General features: G+C 45.6%; 2 long non-coding RNA genes across 2 annotated transcripts; one reads left to right on the plus strand and one right to left on the minus strand.

The window, feature by feature from the left end:
* Positions 1-27: 27 nt before the first annotated feature.
* LOC309876663 lies at positions 28-4,970 on the minus strand. Its single transcript, XR_014317222.1, has 5 exons — positions 4,847-4,970; positions 3,805-4,692; positions 3,601-3,688; positions 3,173-3,367; positions 28-1,737 (listed from the first exon to the last, which is right to left on the minus strand). It is a non-coding gene; the product is annotated as an uncharacterized lncRNA (long non-coding RNA).
* On the plus strand, positions 3,852-8,624 carry LOC309876664. Its single transcript, XR_014317223.1, has 3 exons — positions 3,852-3,965; positions 7,112-7,323; positions 7,930-8,624. It is a non-coding gene; the product is annotated as an uncharacterized lncRNA (long non-coding RNA).
* Positions 8,625-12,324: the final 3,700 nt, after the last annotated feature.

The following is a 12,324-nucleotide window of genomic DNA, read 5'->3' on the forward strand; positions in this document are numbered from 1 at the left end:
GTGGTAGGTCAGGGGCAGACGTCTTCTGCAAAACAGCCATGGAGTACTCGCGTACCTTGTTCCACGGGAAATAATGCAGAAGATGGCTGCTACCTAATCACTAGCTGGTTATGAAACAATAGAAGTGTTTAAGATGTGCTCATCATCAGAGGGAAATAGCCTGAGCAAAAAATAATGTTTCTGTTTTTGTGTGTGGGATACCAGTCTTACAGGGACAGGCTGTTCTCCGGAAGAAAGTGGTGTTGTCTTAGCTTCGTTGCCAGAATATCAAGGTAATCCAGATTTTGTGTCAGGCTTCTACTTTGTTTACCTCACCTGTCCCCAGAACCAGATTAAGTTTAGGACAGACAATAAAGAACGTAATTTGTGAGTCCTACCACATCTCACTTTGCAGCAGTGTTTGATGAAATTGCTTAATGACTTTTTAATGAAGAAGAATGGAACTTGGATGTGTTTAGAGCTAAATGATAATATGGAGGCGTGGATGTTGGCTTTACAAAGAGAAGAATACAAAAACCTTGTGTTATACCTGCTTTTGAGCAGATCAGAGAGCATGGCCACTGTTCCTTTACTCGAAGTAGCTGTGGAGACGCATGCTTGCCCCACTAAATAGCACAGCAGCTGGTGCAGCATCGTCAAGCTGCGGTTTGTTATGCCGTCGGAGTGGATGCAGCCTGCTCTGGGCAAGCTCCAAGTTGTCCAAAACCCCGGTGGCTGTTGGTGTAGCAGCAAGCACAGGGTAACGCACCTGCGGAGCGGTTTGTTGGGGTTTGGCAGTACACAAACCTGGACAGTTGGCTTAGGGTTAGCTTTGAACGAGTTCACATCTGCCCAGGAGGTGCCATCAGCCGCGGCAGCAGCACAGATACTGCAGGGCTGTCAGAGGGAGCAGTGTATGGTTACTGTGGTTAATTCACCTCAGCTGTTCTCAGGAATATAATGTAATAAATAGCTGGCACTTAACAAAGAGTGTTGTTCTATATAGGTTCTTGTATCACTCATCACCAGGCTAGCTGGGCACCTTCCAACAGTGCATTAAGCAGTGGGACTGCCATCTGCTCTGTGTGATTTGTTCTCTTACCAGCTCCTTGGGAGCGTGCTCTGTACTCCCTTGTTGTGAAAAAGCATCTGTTTGTCAAAAATACGCGTGTGCTCTTACGCCTTTCCTGCTGAAGCACGGGTAGGAATGAGGAGGTGTCCCTTGCACATGGATTGGGGACGTTTGATCATCCTTAGCCTGCCTGGAGTTTGCTCCACAGCCCGAGCGCTGGCAGCTTATGCAGCGCTGTAGGGCTGGGGGCTTTTCTTCCAGCTGGCTGCCTGAGGCACAGCTCACCCGAAATATATGCAGTTTCCCCATGAAATCTGTCCAGCAGACAGACTAGACTCTTCTAGGACAGTTCTCCCCTTCCCCATAAGAAGGTGGGACGATAACAATATTTAGGGATAACTTTTGAAGAAACTGGAGAGGTGAGGATGAAACTGTTTTCAATTTCATTTTCATCAGAAACTCATTTTCAGATATGCTTTTCCATGTGAAAGGTGTCCCCTTGCCTTTGTGACTATTGATATTCCTCTTTGTAGGGGCTTTAACAGTTTTTGTAATTGCAGATACAGCTGATAGAGTCGAAAGCCACTGAACTTCAGCGGAATAAATACTTGCACCAGGACGGGAAGCTGTGTGCTGTTGTCGTGCACTGCTGCTGGAAGCGAGCCTCTAATTCAAACGGCTGTGACCTGGATATCAAAGGAGGAAAATTAGAGGTCTGTTGCCAAGAAACTGAGTGTCCTTGGCATGTAGCAAAGCAGCAACAGAGTTTTAATTATCTAATTAAAGTGTGGCGTCCCGTTATTTTACACCCTTCAGAAAGCCAGTTGTGTATGTTCTTTTTTTTTTTCCTTAATGCTCCACAGAAAGGGCTCCTGAGCTGAGCAGGTAGCAGCGACTGGTGCACGTACCAAGGCGAAGCTGTTAACTGAGGTGGCCGAGCAGCGAGCATCGACCTTACTCCTGCGGTGCTAGTTCTGTGCAGGCCTTTCTTCTCAATCTTTGCTAGTTATAAGCAAGTAAAAAATGTTCTCTGGGAGATGTAGAGCGTCACTGCTCGGAAATACGCTTTTATTTTTTTTCACTGTGCTACTTTGTCCTATGTTTTAGCTGTCTCTGGGGTGGTTTTCACTGACTTTGAAATCTATCTTGGCAAAGTTTAGTGGCACTCACTGTTTTGCTTGTTCCTCTTTTGGTAGGCTTTTTCTTTGATATGCTCCGATAAATATTTGCTGTGGGACAGATTTCAATCTTGGTTACGTCAGTCTAAATTAAAAGTGCAGTCACTGAGGTCCGTGATTGCACTAGAGGAAGTGAAATCAGACATGGGCTGGCCTGTCCACAGCCAGCATCTCTGAGCATTCAAAAGGCGTTCCCTAATGAGAGGGGGAAGGTAAGGACAGAGAGTGTGGCATGGGAAGGAATGGGGGAAAGCAGGACGCTGATCTCAGGCACTGTCAGAGCAAAAGGATGGCGAGGGAAACAGTTAAATGCGTATGCTGGGAAATAAGTAGGTGTCAAATGAGTCACGGAAAGGAATCTGAGATCACGCAGATAAGGGTGAGCGAAGACTCGCTTGGTTTTAGAGGTGTAAACCAAGAGCGAGGGGAATCTCATTTTCCTTTCCAACACGCTCCCCGCTCTCGGGTTATTGGGGGCACATCTGTACCCCTTGCAGCTCCTCCGTTAAGTCCTTTTCAGCCGCGGATGTCGCCGGTTAGGGCGCAGGCGGCCCGGGCTCAGCCCTCCGGCGCTGCACTTTTGACCCTTCCCTGCTAGGGCTTTGCTCCAGCCCAAGCTATGGAAACGCACGGCAGCGTGCAGCTTGCTGAATGCTCAGCTGCTTCTGGGCTGCGTGGCTCTGCCCTGCCCTGCATAGCTGCCCCTGCGCTTAGCAACCCGGCTGCCCTCACAGCATTGCCCCCGTTCACCCCCCTGAGTGTTTCCAGGCTTTCCTGGTGGTAACGCACACCCTTCTGCAGGTTTGGGGCATTGCTGGCCATGGCCTGCGGCAGCAGAGCCACCAGGGCTGGCTAGGAAGGGAGACAAAACCCAGAGCCACCACTAATTTCCACAGGTACTAACGAGTGCCAAGCTAATACACACAGTAAATACAGACCTTACCGTTTTAGCACTTGCTTTTTCTCAGCAATTCCCAAATGCCCCCTCAGAAGCAGTTTCTAGAATAATTAAGAAACTTCCTCTCCTTTGGGCTGGAAAACTGTGCGGTTTCCTGGGTCACGGGTGCTCTCGTGTCCTCCATAGCTGAAACTTGTTTGCTTCACAGAGGAAGGATACAGCCAATACTTCTCTCCTGTCCTGTATTGCAGAAGATAATTTGTGTTTGGTTTAAAAACAAACAAGACTGGTAAAAATTCCTGAGTAAAACCACAAGAAGAGTCTTCTGTCTCACCTCAGGTATCCCCTCTGAGATCCTTGGCAGTGAGTGTGGCTTAGCTAAGGCCCTAGTGAGCTGATCAGTCAGAAATGATGAAAAGCCAGTGGAACATGAAATCTAGCATGATTTTAAGTATTTTAAAACATAGTCTTACCTCCCAAATAAAGAGGCCATAGGTATAGGTGCTTCTCTCCGTTACTTCTGCATTAAGCCAGTAACTTCTGAGGAGGTAGCCTCTATTCCTGCCACCGACAGAATGAAAATGAGGATGTTCTCTGAGGAAAAAAAGCTGAACCATTTCTTAAATAATTCAGTTTTAACATGTTTAAGAAGGAAAAAAATAAAACAAGGCCATTACCGTGGCAGATAGCCAGGTGGCTTCTGTGCTGCCACCAGGCTGCGTCTGGAATCTCCATGAGGTTGGAGCGAGGTCTTCTGGTGGAGAACAGACCTGAAATTTCATCTCCAAAGACACACGGCTTACATTTTCCTGGAGACAAACATGGAGAAGTCTTGCAGGTAAGGATAATATTTCTGTAACAATTCACGTCTTCGGAGAAGCACACGGAAGCTGTGAGCTGCTCTGCGCAACTCTTCGGTGGAGGAGATAGTTCATTGTGTTTGAGCTGCTTTATCTCTGGTGAGCACGCAGGGAGATTAAACAGCTACTCTGGGGCCACCGCGTGCATCTGAGGCACGGCCAAGATCAGGATATTGATTTCTGGCCTCCGCAGTCCCAGGCTCAGTTCACTACATTATGTTGTTTTTACCGATAACGTTTAGACAAATAGATCTTGACATACCAGAAGCATAGTAGCCTCTCAGTAAATTGAGCAGGGCTTTAGCTGTTCAATTCCTTTGATTTGTGTGTGCTTCATGCTTGTTCCCAGTAATCTCAGCAACTGTTGTATATTTACAGTGAAAGTTGCTTCTAGCCTGAAGCACACTAGACTTCTTTTCCTCGTAAAGCAGAAATCAGCCTAATCATGATGTATTTCCTTCTTGTCAGATCGAGATCTGCAAATATGTTACTTCAAAGAAAATTTGCTTCATTCCTCTTAAAAAATAAACATTGGTGGAGGTTCTCAGTCCTAACCAACTGAAGCTTGTCGCTCCTGCTGTTCCCTTGCTTGACGTGGAGGTCAGAAAAATGGGAAAAGTCCCACGGACCCAAGGTTCAAATACAAATCTCTTAATGAAATTACCAGATGTTATCTTCAGATGCTCAGTTTCTGATATCTGAAAGCTTAAAAAAAATGTAAGGATATATCTGAAAGCTAGAATAAATTCTGCAAAGGCAATAATTCAGGTATTTTTTCTATTACAAAACTGCTCTCCAAATACCTACAGCGGTGTGAGAACATTGCCAAAGCTACAAACCCGATAAACCTCAGAAATACCTGAGCTTGGTTAGATGCAGACCAGAATCTTTGTTCTGTCCTTCTGAACTCCAGGTATCTCATTTGCAGCTAAAAAAGGCCCCCGCTTGCTCTTTTGGAGTGTACTTGAAGCTTGGCAGCCCTACAAAAGCTGTACTGGTGTTTAAAACACGTCGAGTTATCTAACAACATTCTCCACCCTTCTTTGTTACTTGATGCAGTAGCACGATGTCATTTGTCAGAGAGCCAAAACTGGAGACATGCTGAATATGTGAATACCAAGGAAGTGGTTTCCTTAGCAATAACAGGCATGTGAAAGTCAAAACTTCCTTTCCTCCTCATGTGACCTTTTTCAAAGCAATTCAGATAGGGGACAATAGAAGCGAATTCCAGGCACCCACAGTGTTCCTGCACTGCCAAGCAGCCGAGTTATCTTACCTTTTATTGAGGTAAAATTATGTTTTTTCTTGAGCTGTTCTCCACTAGGCATTTTGTCTGTCCGTGTGTACTATGCAGGTTTTTTTTTCCTGAAATGAAAATTGTCTAAAGCCATAGAAACAAATATATAGAAAATTGCTCGGCAGTTTTCAGGCCAACGTGGACCGAAACGTTTGTTATGCATAAAATCCCAAATCCTTTCTGTTGAGAGGAAACGATGGCCTGAAAACTCTTACCGGTTGGTTTTAAGAGCTGGAACTCCCTGGATGTAGGACCAATCACTCGAGATACTTCACCCGTTTCCTGTATGGTGAAAAACACCACTCCTTATGAAAATCTGAAGAAAGAAAGAGAGGGGGTTGATTTGTGAAGGCAGACAAAAGGGAGATGGCATTCACCTCGCCCATCCTGCACGCGAGCACAGTATCAGTCCCCTGTTGCTATTCTTACCCTGCCTGGTGCAGACGTTCCTCATCCCTAGGGACAGCAGCAATAGCCAGAAGCACCAACACAAAGCCCTCTGCCCAAAAAATCCCAAGTATTTTCTAAAAGCAGCTACTAAATTTAAAGCTGGCCTCTCTAGCGAGGCAGGGAACTATTGGCCCCATTTTTCTAGCTAAAGGACAACGTCTTAAACTCTAGAAGGCCTGTTTTTATTTTTATTTTCGAAATGAGCTATAAAATGTGGATATCAGGGTTTGGAGCCATCCCGCCAGGCAGGAGAAGCAATCTGACGGGAGGCAGTTCAGCTGATGCGAATCTGGGGCAGGGATGTGGCACAGATTTGGAGCCTCAATGTCTGGAAGCAAACAGGCAAGCCATCTGCTCCCCCAGGGTCTGGCGCGTAGGTGCTTTGTGCCAGCTCCACCAAGGCCCGGCTTATCGTCTAGCCAAGCGTTCGTGTCCAGCGGGGTGTGGAAGTACCACACAGTCGCTGGGTGATACTCCTGTGGTTTCTGGTGGAGGGCTGTCGAGAGGACGTTTGGGGAAGGGTGCTGGTGCTCTGCCCTCAGGTGGGCGGGAGGCAGCAGGGGTGGCGTTCACGCTGACTTCTCATTACGTCCTCAAAGCTGAAAGGCAGGCATGACCAGAAACAAGGAGAGGGAAATAAAAACCAGACAAAACCGCGTGGAACAATTGCAGGGAGGCTTTCTGAGTTCTAGGTGTTCGCCCAGCACCGGGAACGGTGATCTGAAGGCCTGGGGCTGTGCTCCCTGTGTGGAGCAGCCATCAGGGCCTGCACCACACTGTGAGCCACACGATAGCCATCAGAGGTGGGCATCCTGTCAGCAGAAGGCTTAATGGGTGGCACAAAAGTGGAGGAGCAGCCCAGGAAAAGCCCTCCAGCAGAGGACAGGCAGCCAGGGGCTGCGCACAGGCCCCTCCGAGGGCAACGGCACCAGCACGAGGGGACTGGGCCGCTGGGGGCTTTATTTCTCTTCGTGTGTCATAAATACCATCAAAAAATGACTTGACAAGTGTTTAAGTGAAGATTATTTCTAAGTATGTGTTCCTCTGGGGGAAAAGCTGGCCAAATGTCTTCCAACCTGTCCTTCCATAGGACGGATAACATTCACAGGATATGCAAGCTCCTCCTGTGTAGTCCATTTTTTTTCCCCATCGTTCTTACATGTTTCAGTTTTACAATCATTCCCATGCATCAAAATAAACCAAGATGTAAAGAAAATATATCCAGTGTATTTTGAAAAATAACAAGCTGTGTCCTTTACAGGAAATTTGGGGTTGAGGCATCCTGTAAACAGTTCTGTCATGTTCTTTTTTCTCACTGAACAGGGGCATATTTCAACCACCAGAGTACTTGCTGATATGATTTAATTAATAAATCAGATTTCAGATTCTGTGGCAGCAGAGTCATTTTGACAGGGCTGCCTTTCACCATGCTGTCCTGCTGCTGAAAGATCCGCCGGTGAATGCGACGTTTGTCCCAGGCACTGAGGAGAGCGCTGACCCGACACAGGCAGCACTGCCCGGCGCTCAGAGCCTGTCATCGTGAGTTGCTTCCACAGCCGCCCATTCACAACCCTGCTGAGTAAACACAGGTATTAAATTATTCAGTTGATGATAAAAAAAATAAAAAAAAATCTGTGTACTATGAGGCTTTTAGGCTTCACTTTTTGATGAGTGCCTTTTGACAAAACTCTGGGACGTAGGAGATGAGCATGCAAGCTGTGGCAGCACTATGTGCCACAGAAATCACCCAGCTATTCCAACACCACTGTGCTTAGTGCACTTTTGAAACCTACTCTGAAGTGACTATGAATGTAATTATAATCAAGCAGATTGCTCTGGATCTGGACGAGCTGCTCCAGGTGAAACCCCAGCAAAAAGGACCCTCCAGTGGCCACGAAGGAGGATGGGATGCAGCGCCAAGGGTGGGAAGTGGAGATGCGGGTGGGATGTGGGGACAAGGGGCTGAGCAGAGGCACAGCACTGGTTGCACCCTTCCTCCCAGCACAGACACACAGCCTTGCCTCTTTACTGTGCATCTCAGGATCCTTTAGTGCCTGAGAGCCAGCAGATTCCTAGCAGGCTGGCTGAAGTAAAAAGCACCCAGGCAGGGAAGCAACAGAGTGCTCCAGACCTTTTCTAATGATTAACCTGAAAACATGCAGTTGCCCATACAGCGTATTTTCTCTTGTGGACAGCTGAAGGACGCACAGAAATTCAGAATCTCTGCCACTGCTCCTACAGAGACCTGAAAAACTGGTTCGTTACCAGCTCTACAGGTGTAAGCTGGATATGGATCTCGTATCTTTGGTTCACTTGTTCTTGGTGTTCATCACTCTGCGAGGCAGTTTTGTTCCTGTTTCTAGTTCACTCTTCCTTTGCTTCGATCCATCCTGTGGGCAGTCTCTGGGAAGAACACCTGCCTCTCCTGGAACACAGTGGGGCCAGTCCTGGAGTGATAACCAAGCTTCCTAAACCCTATGCAGCTGTCACAACCTCTGAAACCCATGAAGCAGACCCCCTTTTGTGCTGGTCCACCTACGGAGAACAAGGTTTAGCTATAAGCAAACGCACTCTCCTTCAAGTAGCTGTGGTTTCTATAGGGAACCTACAGGTTTCAGCCCCTGTGCCAATATCATACAAATAACACAGTGATGATTTGGGGTTTTTCTCCCCCAGTTTTTAAAGAGAATGACTTGTAAAAGCTACACTGGAAGAAAGCCATAAAATCAAGTGCTCGCATGTTATGAAATGTAAGAATTACAGTTGTGGTCTCTAATTCAACTCTTTTTTTTGTCACCACATGATACAATCTTTAATTACATTCCACCAGCTAAACTGTAAGAAAAATGTTGCTGCCTACTTTTACTGGCAATGTACTGTAGAAAATAATATGCTAAACACGAATGACATGCTCAGCGATTTAATATTACGAAAGTAATAATGCAATAGATTATTGTGGTGTTACTTGTTCGCTCCTCGTGCTGCATTTACTGTAAAAATGTTTTAGTGAACAGCATGGAAAGTCTGAAGCTTGGAAACATCTTTTGGGAAAAGAAAAAAAAAAAAAAGACATTTAGTCCTTGAAAAAACACTCAGGAAAGGGCAAAAGCTGTGGACTCATTACTTTGCTTTCTTGTCCCCAACATTCAGCTAGGGAGGGGAAGCTTTATGAAACTTGTTTGATAAATAAGTGTGAGCTGAGCAGCCTGCATTGCAAAACAGAGCTATCAGTTTGTGCTGTGTGATGTTCGATGACACCTCCCCAACATAGAGATGGCCCCGATCCTTAAGAGCTCATGCACAGCACATATGAGAAAATTATACACGTGAGGAAAGTGCATGGCAAAGAAAGGGCAACTTCCCAGGCTGATCTTCCTGCACCCATTCCCAGGGCTGTCCCTGTACACAACCCGAGTCTCAGCTAGGCAAAATTAAACACGTTGATGACTGGCCAAAAAAAAAAGAGTATATCCCAGTTCCTTTCGATACCATATTTCATGTTCTCCCTTCTTTTGTTTCAGCACCTGCCTCTACTCCAAATTTCAATTATTTAGGAAATTATATTTTTACTAGTTTCTGATCTATTCCTGGTAAAAAGTGCAAAGAGCTATAGGCTTTCACTGTTCTCTTGCAATATTACACATGCAACTTTTTGCATTTAAATAAATATGTAAGATCTCATTGCAGGAGAATTTCTGTCTGTGTCTTCAGAGACATTTACTAGCAATATTTTTAGTTAAAATCTAATTTTTTTGCCTTTGTGTACTAGACTTTCTCGCTCTTTACTAACACTACATGGTATTAACTAAAATGTCCTGTTGCCTTTGGCATGGCAACTTAAGGGGGAGAGCCTCACCTGGCCTGCTGCTGGTCCTCTTAACCCCACGATAACGCTCTTGCATTAGTAGCACAAGGTCGCGATCTCCTCTGGCACGAGAGTGGCCAAGCCAGGCCCTTTGTTCTTTAAACAACGACCCAAAGTCATGTTGCCCTTATTGTTGGCCTTCAGAACTAAAGGTTTTCCTCATGCCTGGCTTCACTTTGACTTCATGGCTAAGGTTTCAGCTAACGATGCTATCAGACAATGGTGGAACACAGTTCAAAACAACTACTGGAAAAGTCTTTACCCTGCTCCAGAGCTGCCAGGTTAGGAGAAAAAAAAGAGCTTTAACACCTACTGTGAGGCAAACGCAGCTACTGAAGCTGCCAGGTCTGTATCTGTGTATACATCTGCTCACTAAGTTTTTTGTTGTTTAAAATAGGAATTGCAAATGGTTTGATAACCTGGCCTGAAAACATACAGAGTTTCTGCATCTTTTGAGAATTGGCCACGATCTTTTATTTTTCGATTTTAGATTTATTTTTAGATTTTTTAACCGCAGCATTTCTCTGGAATTGAAAGCAATCTCTTAGTCCATAGCACACCAGCTATCCCAGAACACTTTCTTTTCTTGTTGTTCTGGGTGAGCTCAGCTCCTATCAACATTCAGAGATGTAAGTCACCAAACCTTTATCCAGAGAGAGTGCTGAACGTGTGCTGCAGTGCACCCTGTGGTCCCCAGTCATCCTAGTTAGGAGGCTCTCCGTCTGCTTTGCAAGCCTGGATCTGCTTCTTGGAGAAAAATAGAAGGAAAACAAATGAAAGAAAATGTGTGAAAGGATGTCTGAGAAAACTTAATCACCCTCTACATAAACACTAAAATTTAAGTTGAGGCGGAAGCAGAAAATTGCCATTTGAGAATTGAACTTTCATTTGGAGCAGAGTGGTGGGACGTCCCTGCTGATATATCCTATTGGCATACTTCCTATCAAGTCCTAGAAAAAGAACAATTGTTTTCATAATGTTCTGTCCTCAAATGGGAAAATGTAGTATTATCATCCTTCCTGGATGCACCAGAGCCTGGATCTCTCATTATCCAGAACAGAGAGAAGGGGAAGTGTGCGCAGGACAAAACAAGTGTCAGCAGCTAGACAGCTGATGGATGGTGGCTCCTGCTTATTTCAGTCCTAGCAGCCTCAATGTTCCTGTATTCTTTCCCTAATCTGTGTCCATTGCCCAGCTGTCCTCACCCCTCTGCAGTTTAGATCATTGACTTTTTGGGCTAGGAACAAGCTCTTGACAGCCTGGTATCTGACGGAACAGACCCACAACTCAAGCAGCAGGGGAGTCCACAGGAGCAGAAGTGAGCCCAATTTGTTATTTTTTTCCCCCCAAATGTCCACTAGTTGAAAACATCGATGTAAAATTGAGCAGACCTCAAGTTTGGTTCCACACGTGAAGATCTTCTGATCACTGCACTGCCCAAGCAAGCTAAACAGGGGGAGCAGGCACATGCCTCCACAGCCACTACGTCGTATCTAGCCAGTTTGTTAGGGAGCTTTGGCCTTTTTTGTTAGCATATACTTCTTTTACAATGTTGGATGGAGTTAAACCATGGTATTAATAATTACAGAGAGAGAAGAGACCACGGCATTAATAATTACAGAGAGAGAAGATATTATATACAGAGAGAGGGGATATTATGGGCATCCCCCGAGGCACTAACTAGAATCTTGTCAGATACATCAAGAGGAATGTTTTTATAGTTGAGACCTGAAGTTTAAAAATCACTTCTGAAGTGTAGTAGTATCTTCTAAGTTGTTTTAATTTTGCTTTGAACGCCAGAGAGATGAAAATGCAAGACAACAACCCTGTTACTCTGATTATTTCTTATCTGAAGGCTATACGAGGCATAGTATACTGCTCCCTGATGGTAGCTCACGGTGAGCATGATAAAATTGTGGAACTGGACATTTGCTGCTGTTTACCAGCTCGGCCACTTGAAAAAGCTGCCTGTTGTGCTTTCAAAGACACACAGAACTGAGGACAATAGTGGAGGGCAAAGACCTAACCCCTCTCACCCAAATATTAGGTATTCATATTACATCTCCTGCAGATGAAAAGACGTTGTTTAAATGGAGAAGAAAATGAAATTTGGAAGAGTGTTGGTTTTATTTCTTTTTCTGAACTATTGTTTCCATCAGGAATGAAATGGCATAACTGCCCAGCCCTAGTCTGATGCACTGAGCAGGTTCATTGCGGATGTATCCAGCGGCCAACCCACGTCAGTTCCTCCCTAGACATCATCAGACTGAGAGACGGGAGCTGCACTGAAAGCTGGACTGGGCAGAAAATCATTTTGTGTCGCTGAAGTGTGCTGCTCGGAGGAGCATCTAGCTGTGTGACTTTTTCAGCACACACGTTCACTTCTGGGGTAGGAGCAGTGGTGTTACACCAGTTTCCCCCACAAGCTCGGGCTGTAGAGGCCATGCAGCTCAGCAGCAGAGCATCGGGCAGAGACGAGCAGTCACAGCTGCAAGGGAAGGGTGGAAAATGCTGAGGGAAACTTGAGGACACTTTCCGGGCAAAAACAGACTGGGAGAAAGCTGGGAATAAATATTGCAGCAGGTATAATCTTCTACAAGGAAGCAGAGCTCTGTCAGCGACATTCCCAACTCTACCCTTGGCTTTCTGATGGAAATAAGCCGTGAGGCCACATTTTGTGACTTTGGATCAAAAGGGGCAACATGATTATCAATGGTTTTACCCT

This window comes from Aythya marila (genome assembly GCF_965140915.1).
Source record: "Aythya marila genome assembly, chromosome: 3".
Classification (NCBI taxonomy): Eukaryota; Metazoa; Chordata; class Aves; order Anseriformes; family Anatidae; genus Aythya; species Aythya marila.